Here is a 15,313-nt window from a genome sequence, read left to right as displayed (position 1 = left end):
CCGAAGAGGAGGACGTTTCGGAAGACGAAGAGGGTGAGGAATACGACCCCGAACGTGACGCGGAGGACTCGGCCTCGCGGTCGTGCTCCTCTTCTTCGGAAGAGCGAGAGGGAGACACGGCCGCTGCACGAGAGCGAGACAGAGAGCCAGAGCGAGAGCGAGATGACACAGCGGCGGCCGCGGCCGGCCAAGCCCAAAGGGAGACGTTGCTGTCAGAAAACGGCAAAATCAAATGGTCCTCCATGGCCTATCGCAGCCCGGACCTGCCCCGCGCCGTCCGCCACCCCGGCCCCACGGTGACGCCTGGCCCCACGGCCTACGCCGCGTCGCACACGCTCGACATCGCGTCCACATTCCGGCTGTTTGTCAGGCCGGCGATAGAAAGGATAATTGTGGACATGACAAATCTGCATGGGGTGAGAAAATTGCACCCCTTCTGAAAAAACCTACACTTGATCCCTCCGATGTCAACAACTACAGACCAGTATCCCTTCTTTCTTTTCTCTCCAAAACTCTTGAACGTGCCGTCCTTGGCCAGCTCTCTTGCTATCTCTCTCAGAATGACCTTCTTGATCCAAATCACTCAGGTTTCAAGACTGGTCACTCAACTGAGACTGCTCTTCTCTGTGTCACAGAGGCTCTCCGCACTGCTAAAGCTAACTCTCTCTCCTCTGCTCTCATCCTTCTAGACCTATCTGCTGCCTTTGATACTGTGAACCACCAGAACCTCCTCTCCACCCCCTCCGAGTTGGGCATCTCCGGCGCGGCCCACGCTTGGATTGCGTCCTACCTGACAGGTCGCTCCTACCAGGTGGCGTGGCGAGAATCTGTCTCCGCACCACGTGCTCTCACCACTGGTGTCCCCCAGGGCTCTGTTCTAGGCCCTCTCCTATTCTCGCTATACACCAAGTCACTTGGCTCTGTCATATCCTCACATGGTCTCTCCTATCATTGCTATGCAGACGACACACAATTAATCTTCTCCTTTCCCCCTTCTGATAACCAGGTGGTGAATCGCATCTCTGCATGTCTGGCAGACATCAGTGTGGATGACGGCTCACCACCTCAAGCTGAACCTCGGCAAGACGGAGCTGCTTTTCCTCCCGGGGAAGGACTGCCCGTTCCATGATCTCGCCATCACGGTTGACAACTCCATTGTGTCCTCCTCCCAGAGTGCTAAGAACCTTGGCGTGACCCTGGACAACACCCTGTCGTTCTCCACTAACATCAAGGCGGTGACCCGATCCTGTAGGTTCATGCTCTACAACATTCGCAGAGTATGACCCTGCCTCACACAGGAAGCGGCGCAGGTCATAATCCAGGCACTTGTCATCTCCCGTCTGGATTCCTGCAACTCGCTGTTGGCTGGGCTCCCTGCCTGTGCCATTAAACCCCTACAACTCATCCAGAACGCCGCAGCCCGTCTGGTGTTCAACCTTCCCAAGTTCTCTCACGTCACCCCGCTCCTCCGCTCTCTCCACTGGCTTCCAGTTGAAGCTCGCATCCGCTACAAGACCATGGTGCTTGCCTACGGAGCCGTGAGGGGAACGGCACCTCCGTACCTTCAGGCTCTGATCAGTCCCTACACCCAAACGAGGGCACTGCGCTCATCCACCGCTGGCCTGCTGGCCCCCCATACCTCTGAGGAAGCACAGTTCCCACTCAGCCCAGTCAAAACTGTTCGCTGCTCTGGCACCTCTATGGTGGAACAAGCTCCCTCATGACGCCAGGACAGCGGAGTCAATCACCACCTTCCAGAGACACCTGAAACCCCACCTCTTTAAGGAATACCTGGGATAGGATAAAGTAATCCCTCTAACCCCCCCCCTAAAAGATTTAGATGCACTATTGTAAAGTGGTTGTTCCACTGGATATCATAAGGTGAATGCACCAATTTGTAAGTCGCTCTGGATAAGAGCGTCTGCTAAATGACTTAAATGTAAATGTAAAATACGGAGACGGCTGGCGAGCCATGGACTCCACCGACCTGTGCGCCTACCTAGGGCTGCTAATCCTAGCGGGCGTCTACAGGTCCCGAGGTTGGCCGCGGAGAGCGGTAGGACCGTGTTCCGAGCCACCATGCCGCTCAAGGTCTTTCACAAGTACTCGAGGCTGCTGCGATTCGACGACCGCTGGTCGAGACCCGCCACCGATAGACTGGCGGCCATAAGAGAGGTCTGGGACCTGTGGGAGGAGCGGCTGCCGGCCCTCTACAACCCGGGGTCCAACTTGACGGTGGACGAACAACTGGTCCCGTTCAGAGGTACTGTCTGTGTATGTGTGTATCTGTGTGTATGTATGTGTAATATAGAGAGGAAACATAAACGCCGTGTGCCCCAATGATGAGCCAGCAGTAGTATAAAGAGGTAGCGTCAGCAGTAGCAGCATCAGTAGTGGCGTCGACGGCGCTGCTAATCTCCTTCCTCTCCCTCTCCCAAAAGGACGCTGTCCTTTCTGATTTACATTCCCAGCAAACCAGCCAAATACGGCATCAAGTCGTGGGTGGCCTGCGACGCCAAGTCCAGCTACGCTTGGAAGATGCAAGTCTACACCGGTAAGGCAGCCGGCGGAGCCCCCGAGAAGAACCAGGGCGCGCGTGTCGTCCTTGATCTCACGCAGGGGCTGCCGGGTGGTCACAACGTCACCTGTGACAATTGCTTCACCTCCTACGAACTCGGGCAGCGGCTCCTCGAGAGGAACCTCACCATGGTCGGCACGGTGCGAAAGAACAAGCCCGAGCTCCCTCCCGCGCTGCTCCAGTCAAAGGGCAGACAGGTCTCGTCCTCCAGGTTCACCTTCACGCCCACCGCCACTCTAGTGTCCTACCTGGCAAAGAGAAATAAGAACGTGCTACTCCTGAACACGCTGCACATGGAGGCCGACATTAGCGATCGCCGCGACCGGAAGCCGGCCCTCATCCTAGACTACAACTGCAACAAGGGCAGTGTGGACAACCTAGACAATTGTGGTCGGCACCTACAGCTGCAGACGGATGACTGCCCGCTGGCCCCTGGTCATCTTCCACAACATCCTCGACGTGTCCTCCTACAAGGCCTTTGTCATATGGCGAGAGATCAAGCCCGACTGGATGCCTCGGAAGCAGAACAAGAGGAGGGTGTTCCTGGAGCAGCTGGGAAAGGCACTTGTCAAGCCCTTGAATGTCAACGGTGACAGCTGAAATGAACCCTCCTCACCCAAGGCTCTTTGTGTATGGGTATGGGCTGGGTGCTTATTGCATAGGTGTGTCAAGATGAATAGTTCATCTCCACCCTCTTGCAGTAACCCACCAGTCTGTCATTGTAAAAGTCGACAGTGCCTATGTTCTCGGCAAAGTTGCAGTTTGTCATTTGTATAGCCTCTCTTTTCACCACCCTAGTGAGCACAACGTACACCGAGGGCTTTATCGGCGACATGGAGAAATGCCTTGGTGGGTGGTAGAGCACTTGCCCGTGCACTTGCAGTAACCCACCAGTCTGTCATTGTAAAAGTCGACAGTGCCTGTGTTCTCGGCAAAGTTGCAGTTTGTCATTTGTATAGCCTCTCTTTTCACCACCCTAGTGAGCACAACGTACACCGAGGGCTTTATCGGCGACATGGAGAAATGCCTTGGTGGGTGGTAGAGCACTTGCCCGTGCACGGTACAGCCTTGGCAGTCGTACGTGTTCATCGCCAACAGACAGGCCAACGGGTGCGTGGTCACAGTCCAGTTCATGTGATTCCAATTGGAAGGTGCGACCCTGTACAGGGTTCCCGTCAGGCCCCCTCTCACGTAGAACTCGTTGAACTTTCCTTCCGGCTTGAAACGAATGCCTTCCACTACCCCTTCCGTGTCTGACATGGAAGGCGATTGCGGGTCCTCCCCTGTTTGCTGCCCACCCAGCAAGGCAGATGATGGTCTTATCTTTCTTTTGGAAACCTGTATACCCTTGAAGTCCATGTGCCAGATCATTCGCACTTTGCAACCTACCCAGAGCTTGTCCACCTTCAGATAGTCTCTTTCCGTGGGGAGGATCCCTTTGCGGTATCTGGGCATGGAAAAGAGCTTGGGCAGCGTCTGTGCAGCTTGCTTCAGCACATCGTACCAAGCGTTCGGTCCTTTGTAGGACGTCCGGGTTCGAGTGACGCTGAGAAACTTGTCCCCCACACGGGCATTGTCTTTCGCCTTGTTCATGTATCTCGTCGTGAACGCCATCTGCTGTTCATCCTGGTGGAAGATCCGCAGCTTGTCTGGTTCGTATTCGGGATCCATAATGTCTAGCTCGCTGACAGACACCAGGCTCCTGAAACTGCGATGTGATTCTTCTGTGACCGTGTTGAACTGAAGGTACGTCAATGCCTCAGCGTAACCGGGGTCCTTGAACGGCCGCCTGTTGACAAAGTACGGAGTCGAAGACGAGAGGAGCCCTTGAACCGCTCCGTTTCCCAAATGCGCAGATTAGATCCCACAGGCTGCAATTGCGAGACGCTGACCGAGAAGATTATCAAAGGACCCTTTCCGGTTCCGTAGAAGAGAGCAAGGCAGCACAGCATCCTCTCTAGCAGCTCCACGTTCAGCAGGCCATACTCGTCTATGATCAGAACGTTCACCCCCAGGAACGGAGGAGCATCCTCCATGGGGACCAGGTCCCCTGGGTTCTTAGCCACCCTCAGCTGCTCGAACATTTTACTACACACAGCGCACGATTCGGGTCTCAGTTGTCTACACGAGTGTCGTGTGATCACCTCGTTCCGCTCAGGGGGCAAGTCGGACTGGTGCAGTGTATTGAACCGAGACATCACGTTCCAGTATAATTTGCAGTACAGCCGAGTAAATGTTTCGAGCGACAGCTTGTCGTTCAACAGTTCCTTTTTGAACCCAATCATCTTGTGGAATGTGTAGACTCGGTCCAGCGAGCAGGATTCCATCAGAGTGCCCGCTGCCTTGTTGGTCATGGCACTCACAACTACACTGATGTTCATGAGCCTTAGCTTCTTCTCCAGCAGTGATATAGCGTACGACTTGCCACAGCCAGCGTCTCCGCTCAGCAGAGCCAGTTTGATACGCTCGCCTCGAGACATGTGCAGCTTTACCATTGTTCTCACCCATTGTTCCTGACAGTATCTAGACATTGCCAACATTGCTTTTGTTCTTAGGTCATCTTCGTCCAGACACAGTGTCTTGCTGCTCTCAGGCTCCCTTGCCAGTAGCTCATCTCTGTGTGGCTCAGAGGACCCACTCATGTCCGTATGGTTGACTATATCTCTCTAACTATATCTCTGTAACTATATATCTCCCTACTACTCTCGTCCTTGTACAAAAGCTACAGAGCAGGTAGATCGTTTGACCAAGGTGAATCAAACAGCACCCGCTTTTCAAGAGGTGCTGGTACAACACTTGAAGTCGCCGCCTTAACAGGGAAGTGTTCCTGGTTACTCCGATGACCAGAGGACCTCCCAACTTTACCCTGATCCTCCAGACCTCTACATTTCATGAACGCAGAGAGGGACTGTTCCAACCGAAGGGGGTCTTCACCCGAGACTCTGTCTGCCTCAGAGCTTGCCACCGCGCTGCTGATGTGAGCGGGGGCTTCGATCCCTTCCAGTACAGAGCGCAAGACTCTGTTCCTGACAGAGTGGGAGCCTCCTTGAGATTCGCTCTGATCCCCACCCAAGCCTGCTGTGAGAGGCACGTAAACAACACCTTGAGCCTTCCGTACCCTCAGAGCTCTCTCGCGCACATGCATCAACCCCTCATAGGCCCTTGACACCGTGTCTCTGAACAGTGTCACATACGAGCTGTACATGTTCTTGCTCGTGTACAGAGCTGTGGTCGTCACCCCTCCCTTTCCAGTGCTTTGTAGGACATTCTGGAGGCCTGCTAACACTTCAATCAAGGGAGCGTCCGCTCCGTACTCGAACAACAGCCACGCAAAGTCCTTAGTGTCCACCCTGTCGGTGAGTCTGTATTTGTTGCCATGCGCGTAGGCTCTACAGAACCCAAACTGTTTTGCGTACCACTCGGGTTCTAAGTGAGATAGCATGATGTTTACATTCTCTAACAGCACACTGAATCCAACCTCAAGTTTATCACCTACCCTCATCTCAAACAGCTTCTGTAACACCCCGACCGGAGTGACGGACTGACCTGGTTTGAACATGCGATCCTCCGGGATCGACACCGCAAGGTAATGTCTCCCTACCCAATCTATGTGAGGGTGTGACTCTTCGATCTTGTCCGTGTCACCTGCTGCTTCGTTGGCCTCCACAGCCTTGCTAGTCTGGCTCTCTGACAACTTAGTTCTCAGGGCTTCTCGTTCTTCGCAGACTTCCTGGAGTGCCTCTCTTGTATCCGCCAGCTCCCTTTTACACAACTCGAGTTCATGTAGCGCGTGCCTGCTGGTATCACCCGCCGAGCCGTTGATAGTAGCTTTTGGCGTTGTATCCTCTATCACGTCTCCTCCCGCCGATGTTGGTTCTCTGTCCCATTTCACACGTCCCGCACTCAACTGAGTTCTTTGACGGAGAAACTCGATCCTCTGTTCATGCTCCACATCCAGTGACTTGTTAAGTTCAAGGAATTGACGTTTCAAGTTTGCTATCATCTTTATGTGGGAACAGTCATCACACTGACCAGATGACTCTTCTCGGGTCCTCTTTCTGCACAGAGATGAACTACTGCGTGTGGAAGGCATGATTCAACAACCCCTTACCTGTATTACGATGACAATTCTTTTTTAAAAGCACACACTGCACATTAAAATGTAATAGATTGGGAATAGTTTATTTAGTTTCATAAACATCACATGTTTTTTGTATTTGTAACAAAGACATCTATCATGAAACACAGACAGTTTAGGGATATGTTTGGCCAGAAAACAAAGTATCTCTGGCTATGAGGATACCACACCAATTACTTTTGTAGACACTCTCAAAGTTCCTCTTATCTCTCGGTTATTCAGTAATGTCTGAAACATCGTCGAGGGACCGTTAAAGTTCTGGGGAGTTTCAGCTACGACGCCTAGGACGCCTAGGACCAAGTCGAAGAGCTCTACGTGTTTTGGCTGATATACCCGGTGAGGGTATATCAGCTGGGTACAGCCCGGATTCAGAGCTGAGGTGAGTGTAGGTGCCTTCCAGTACTTCTGTGCTGAACTGACCATCATCTTTTAAAGATTCCCTTATGGTCTTCTTTGGGTCCACCACCACCAACAATACTGGAGGTGTTAAAGCTGTCCTTTTTACATTGAGTTTACGAACACCTGCGGAACTGTCCTTTACAGTTATCTTTATAGTGAAGAGTCCATTTTGTAGCCTTACGCTTCTCTCTGGATAGTGTGGTTGGGGAGTAGAGGTGCGTTCCACAATTAGGTGAAGATCATTGCCTACCTTGATATCAGGTATAATATTACAGGGAAAGTTGTGAGGCAGCCACAAACAGTCGGGACTTCTCAGGATCCGAATGTTACCCATATCACTCTTATCCAACATGCCAAAAAACGGACATTTGTCCAGTGCCTTCTTGATAGTGTCATGGTCCTTATAACTACACTTTATGGTGTTCCCGTCCATATGTCGTACTCGGTATCCGAATACGTTGTGCGGAGAATGTGATCCTGACCGTGATCTCGAGGTAGAGAGAGTAGCCATGTTTTCATCGTAACAGAGAGACATGACTACAATGGTAGTGATTGCAGGGAGACTGTTAATAAATGACTACCTTTGTAACAGGCTTATGTAATGTCTATTATGTAGTAAATGCATATGAACCTTGGATATGGCAAGTGTACAATCAATGTTTTGTAGGTTTAAATTGCTATACGTTTCTCCAATATTAAATATACATTCAAATACTACCGGCTCTGACCGTGGTGTGTTCAAACCCTATTTAGATAGCATAGCTCATCCTTAACATTGCAGATTCACCGTGTATCATCTAACCACTACTTATTCATCTCCATCGAGGAATATTATTACACGGGTTGTCCCAAATCAAACGGTGAGGTTGTCCTTGTACACAGCTCAGTATCGACCGGATGACAACCATGTCTGCATCCAGTATCATTGAGCTCACCCAAGATGCCGAGGGCGTACCTTTAGAGGTCTCGACTCAGATGGAACTTGTGGTAAACTGGACCAAGGTGAATGGATCGGGGACAAAACGGATTCTACTTAACAACACAGACTCTGTGCGTCTGTGGTATCAGAAGCTTGACCTTGGGGCTGATATCAACAAACATTTCATAGAATTACACATCAATAAAATGGGTTCAGAAGATATGTTTCTGTTTGTAGACTCTTTTCATAAACCTGTTGTTTACCACTGTGAACCTCGCGATGGTACTGGTGGTAAACTTTACCAAAGTGTTGAGTCGGGGAACTCCAACTTTCTACGTAAAACACACTTCATGCAGCAAGGGCTCATCTATCCCACCGAGGACCATTCATCCAAACAGGGCTCATTTATCCAACCAAAGGTACGTCTATGGGCCAAACAGGGCTCATGTATCCAACCAAGGGTACTTCTACGGGAGAAAATTCATACAACCGTGGGTCATGTATCATACCACGATTCAGACTTTACCATATATATATATAGAGACATGCAGCTCAACACAGTTCCATTATTCACAACCTCTGGTCTGTATAATGAATTGCCAGTTGTTGAAGAGTTACAAGGACGACATACCGAGAGGCATAGTTACATCAGACCTATCGTGGATGAGGTCCTGACAAACAACCCCGATGATGCGAATCTACTCAGTTATTTTCACAGTAAGGGTAATCAGGTTAAGATGATGCATGAGCTCATTGACCACTGCCTCCAGACCGAGGAACTAGCGGCGAAATTCCTCAAGGTGTTACGTAAAACGGATCGGTGGGAAAGTTCGGTGAGTAAAATCAAATCAAATCAAATGTATTTATATTTATTTACATTCTAATCATTTAGCAGACGCTCTTATCCAGAGCGACTTACAGTAGTGAATGCATACATTTCATACATATTTTTTTTTATTATTATTATTTTTTTTATAGCCCTTCTTACATCAGCTGATATGTACAACCACATATAGTGAAACGAGGGCCTGGATGAATAGATCATCACCATCTCTATAACTAAACTACTCTCCTGTGTCTTTGTTTCAGTCAGGAAAGATCCTCCCGTTGTGAAATTGACAGACAAGGTGTGCACTGCACTCAGTGACAAGGTCCACGATCTATGGTCCATGATTATGATACCCTCTTACAGCCGGAGGATCACGGTTATCATGTCCGTGCTAGACGTACTGGTGTCTCACGACCAACTGCTTCCAGAAGAACGTGCAGAGTTCCAGTTAAACCGCATCAATGACAATGCTATGATTAAGCAACTGGAAGACATGAGCAGGGACACTACCATCCCTGAACCGAACCGAAAGTTCATCTCTTTGGTAGTGTCTTCCTTTAACATGCATGTGTTTGATATTCCGAACATTATAAGCATGCGAATGAACGATGTCTTTGTGTATGTGTAGTACAGTGAGTGAGTCCTGTACCAACCCATGTTGTTCATCTGTGTATTGCAAAGGAAATAAACACTGGTGAAAATAAATGTTTGATGTTTCCCTTTATTACCATAGGAGTCCTTTACTTATATGCATATTAACAAAGGTCCATAGGATGATAGGCACAATAATATCCTGACCTTTAACAAAAAAGAAGGTGTGCATTTCACATATGTCCCTAGTTGATTATCCTATTGTCTAGTGGAGTCAATGAGCGTGATGGATATACCACAAACAATCACACATACACTATGTTATTTTATTCCAAGTATAATAAGTTCTTCAACAGATAAACATTGGTACAGGGCCCTAGTTGAGCACTGACGATATGGGACAAGGACCCTTGTGAGGTCCCAAGACGGGATGAAATCACAACCCTTATAACTCATCCTATAACTTGTAGAGTTTAAATGAATATTGGTGGAACACGTCACAAAGAGTATGGCATAGAAAACACTCTCACAAACAGACAGTCCAGGTGATATAGTTTATTATTGTACACAACACAGACTTGTATTACAGATCACATTCTTCTCCTTAGTACCCGTGCATTCTGCCTTCTTTATCATTAAGATCCCACATCAAGATCCTATTTTGTCACCGCAAGGTACATTTCACAATGCTTCGTCTACTGTGAGTGAGTCGTTGTCGCAGTCGAATCGGACTACACCGTCGCACACAGAGAAACCGTACTCGGATCCGGGTCTCGGTTTCTTCAGGGTCCACAGTTCGCAGACGTATTTCATTGTCTTAGCCATTAACCTCTTACATCTAGACGTTCTGCTAGCGGAACACCTGCTCCAATATCCAATGATGGGCGTGGCGCGAATTACAAATTCCTCAAAAATACAAAAACTTCAATTTTTCAAACATATTACTATTTTACACCATTTTAAAGACAAGACTCTCCTTTATCTAACCACACTGTCCGATTTCAAAAAGGCTTTACAACGAAAGCAAAACATTAGATTATGTTAGCAGAGTACCCAGCCAGAAATAATCAGACACCCATTTTTCAAGCTAGCATATAATGTCACATAAATCCAAACCACAGCTAAATGCAGCACTAACCTTTGATGATCTTCATCAGATGACACCCCTAGGACATTATGTTATACAATACATGCATGTTTTGTTCAATCAAGTTCATATTTATATCAAAAAACAGCTTTTTACATTAGCATGTGACGTTCAGAACTAGCATACCCCCCGCAAACTTCCGGTGAATTTACTAAATTACTCACGATAAACGTTCACAAAAAACATAACAATTATTTTAAGAATTATAGATACAGAACTCCTCTATGCACTCGCTATGTCCGATTTTAAAATAGCTTTTCGGTGAAAGCACATTTTGCAATATTCTCAGTAGATAGCCCAGCCATCACGGCTAGCTATTTAGACACCCACCAAGTTTACCACTCACCAAAGTCAGATTTACTATAAGAAAAATGTTATTACCTTTGCTGTTCTTCGTCAGAATGCACTCCCAGGACTTCTACTTCAATAACAAATGTTGGTTTGGTCCCAAATAATCCATAGTTATATCCAAACAGCGGCGTTTTGTGCGTTCAAGACACTATCCGAATGGTAAAGAAGGGTGACGAGCACGATGCATTTCGTGACAAAAAATCCGAAATATTCCATTACCGTACTTCGAAGCATGTCAACCACTGTTTAAAATAAATTTTTATGCCATTTTTCTCATAAAAAAGCGATAATATTCCGACCGGGAAATCGTTTTTTAGTACAAAGAGAGAGAAGAAAGTAAGAGAGAGAAAGTAAGAACATGGGATCCCCTCGTGCACGAGCCTCAGTCTGATGGCCCTCTGATCGACCACCATCCAAACGCCCTAAAGTTTTTCAGCCAGCGGCTGGAATTACATAATTCAGCTTTTTCCCGGGTTCTGAGAGCCTATGGGAACCGTAGGAAGTCTCACGTTACAGCAAAGATCCTACATTTTCTTTAAACAGAGCCAAGAAGCTCAAGGAATGGTCAGAGAGGGTACTTCCTGTTTGGAATCTTCTCAGGTTTTTGCCTGCCATATGAGTTCTGTTATACTCACAGACACCATTCAAACAGTTTTAGAAACTTTTGGGTGTTTTCTATCCAAAGCCAATAATTATATGCATATTCTAGTTTCTGGGCAGGAGTAATAATCAGATTAAATTGGGTACGTTTTTTATCCGGCCGTGAAAATACTGCCCCCTAGCCATAACAGGTTAATCGTCAATTCACCTCGGTCCAGTACTTAGCCCGAATCGTCGCTGGGACCTTTGTGAGCCCGGCCAGCTTCATACCCATTTTGTAATAGTCACAGTCCTGAGAAGAAGCGCCCCTGAAGCTCCAGAGTAGACTCTTCAGCTCTCGGCACCAAGAGGAAAAGGCCTTGTAGTTGGTCACCACTCCGGTCATCAATCTCTTAATTCCCAGTCCCATCGGAACTATGTTATAGTCGGTCCCACACAGCGCCATGAAAAATAGCTTTTCCCTTCGCTCTGTCTCGTCTCGGATTACATCTCCTTTGATATGCAGGAAAAAGTGCCTGCCCGCTCAGTTCATCCTCAAGAAACGGCCGTAACTGCCCCTCGGTACCATCCCGTTCATGTAGGCATTACTCAACTCCTTGAGGCCGTTCATGACGTATCTGGTCTTTGCTCATGACCATCCTATATTGCGAGCTGTCGTCTAGGTAGGGCCCCGGGACCTCGTCCTCCTGCTGACACAAGATCTTCCTCTTCTCACCGGTACACGGTGGGGTAGCCAATTCTGAGCCGGGTAGCGGACTCTGGTCAGATGCTAGGCATAGCGTTTCGAAGACGTAACACACCGTCTTTGTACTGACACAGCCCTTGTCTACAATGAGCCACAACTGATCCAATCTGTCCCGGGCGTTCGACTCGAAAAATCTAGACAGGAAGGTGCGGTAGAGAGATCCCCTGATCCCGACTAGGTACAGGTACATAGCTACTGTTGTCTTAAAGTTGACGTTACCGTGCTTGTCCAGAATGACCTCGAATCAGTCGTGTTCCTTTCGAGTCATCGGAAGCAGGTATTCGTCCTCAGCGCCAATGTCGCAGAGCACTCAGAACCTATCGTCACTTGAAGCCAAGTCACTAAACTGAAGCTTGGGTGTGCGGTTGTCAAGAATGTCAAACAGCAGCTCCCCGAAGATCGACATGTGCATGTCTCGCTCCTCCCGGTAGCTCTTGTTGTCTAGCCTCATAGTAATGCCCTCGCGGCCACAAGCCGTCAGCACGGCCACCAGGTCCGAGTCTCTTGTGCACACGGTCACACTACCTTTCAGATCATTTGCCAACTCCACGAGCAGCGTGTCGGCCTCTGTGCTCGTACACGCTAGACAGGCGTCTCTCAGTGTAGACAATTGTATAGTCTCGGGGTCCGCAAAGGTTGCCACAAAGACACCCTCGTGTCCCTCAGGCCTGTCTATCGAGCCATTGGCATAACTGGCATCTAGGTCTGACAGGACTCAGGAGGGTTCAGATCTTCGAGCGTGTTGCCGAATAGACAGTCGTCCTGGCACTCCTGGTACTCCAGGTACTTCTGGTGGAAAGACACCAGGTTATCGACCGAGGTTCTCTCTAGGAGCTGATCGCCAGAAGAGTCTCCCTTGGCGCCGGTCACTAGAAACAACTTGTTTTTCATACCCATGTCGGCCAAAAGCTTCATCATGGTGTATTCTATGGCGCACAGATTGCGCTTACAGAAGTCAATGTGAGGTAAGGGGGGACGGTTTAGTCTCATCTCCCTCACCGCCGGCTTCGGAGCTTTCGCTCTGTCCTTTACAAGGACTACACACTGACTGCCTGTCCTTTCCCAGATGTAATAACTCTCCAGGGTTCTGGCCATGCTAACTATGGACGTCTGAGGATCATCCCAGATATAGTCAGTGTCCTTCACTTTGGGGATTACCATGAGATGGTCAATCAGAGTCCAATCCTGTTTTTGCCACAATATGTAGCCCTGGGTCACCCTTGGTTGGAGTCTTCCTGCACCTCGGTGGGTAAATGCTGTACGGTTGGAGCCCTCGTTGGACAATGAGCCCTGCTACAACGAACTGCTCTAGTGCTGGCGACAGTTGAGCACCTGGGAGCAGAAACAGTTCAGCCACGGGAACTTGCGTCGCATAGTCTTAGAGATCGTTGGCCTTAAACAACTCCGTATGGTAACCTGGTTGGTGCCTGGCCTGACTATCACCAGATAGGCGGCAGACCTCTCTGCCATGCTGGTGTACGTGAGCAAGAACATCAGCCACGTAAGCCACAGTTGTGTGGTGTATTGCCACAACGTGGCCTGGTCAAGAATGTCTTTGTTCCTGGTCTTAAGCTCCAGCAGTGCTACGTCTCCGGTTACGATGTCGTGGGCCACTAGGTCAACCTCGTTGTAGAAGCCCCATGTGCAGCGGATGGACTTGCAGCCTCGCGTACAGCCGTTGTGGTACGTGTAGGATCCGGGTTTAACCTGTTTAGGATAGGGGGCAGTATTTTCACGGCCGGATAAAACACGTACCCGATTTAATCTGGTTATTACTCCTGGCCAGAAACTCGAATATGCATATAATTAGTAGATTTGGAAAGAAAACACCCTAAAGTTTCTAAAACTGTTTGAATGGTGTCTGTGAGTATAACAGAACTCATATGGCAGGCCAAAACCTGAGAAGATTCTATATGGGAAGTGCCCTGTCTGACCATTTCTTGTCCTTCTTTAGCCTCTTTATTGAAAATACAGGATCTCTGCTGTAACGTGACATTTTCTAAGGCTCCCATTGGCTCTCAGAAGGCGCCAGAACGTGGAATGATAATTCTGCAGTCTCTGAGCGAAAAACAGTAGGGGTTTTGGAGAGTGCTCCTTCTGAGAACAATGACACTGGTGCGCGCGTGCATGTGAAGACTCCATTTTCTTATTTCAGTGTTTGAACAGATACAACGTCTCCCGGTTGGAATATTATTGCTATTTTACGAGAAAAATCGCATAAAAATTGATTTTAAACAGCGTTTGACATGCTTTGAAGTACGATAATGGAATATTTTGATTTTTTTTGTCACGATACGCACCGATGCATCACCCTTCGGATAGTGTCTTGAACGCAAGAACAAAACAAAGCTATTTGGATATATCTATGGATTATATGGAACCAAAACAACATTGGATGTTGAAGTAGAAGTCCTGGGAGTGCATTCTGACGAACAGCAAAGGTAATCCAATTTTTCTTATAGTAAATCTGAGTTTGGTGAGTGCCAAACTTGGTGGGTGTCAAAATAGCTAGCCGTGATGGCCGGGCTATCTACTCAGAATATTGCAAAATGTGCTTTCACCGAAAAGCTATTTTAAAATCGGACATAGCGATTGCATAAAGGAGTTCTGTATCTATAATTTTTAAAATAATTGTTATATTTTTTGTCAACGTTTATCGTGAGTAATTTAGTAAATTCACCGGAAGTTTGCGGTGGGTATGCTAGTTCTGAACATCACATGCTAATGTAAAAAGCTGGTTTTTGATATAAATATGAACCTGATTGAACAAGACATGCATGTATTGTATAACATAATGTCCTAGGAGTGTCATCTGATAAAGATCATCAAAGGTTAGTGCTGCATTTAGCTGTGGTTTTGGCTTTTGTGACATATATGCTTGCTTGGAAAATGGGTGTGTGATTATTTCTGGCTGGGTACTCTGCTGACATAATCTAATGTTTTGCTTTCGTTGTAAAGCCTTTTTGAAATCGGACAATGTGGTTAGATAAATGAGTCTTGTCTTTAAAATGGTGTA

The sequence above is a fragment of the Salmo trutta genome, chromosome 21, assembly GCF_901001165.1.
Source record: "Salmo trutta chromosome 21, fSalTru1.1, whole genome shotgun sequence".
Lineage (NCBI taxonomy): Eukaryota > Metazoa > Chordata > Actinopteri > Salmoniformes > Salmonidae > Salmo > Salmo trutta.
The sequence above is the reverse complement of the archived record's forward strand: the minus strand, read 5'-3'. Positions refer to the sequence as shown.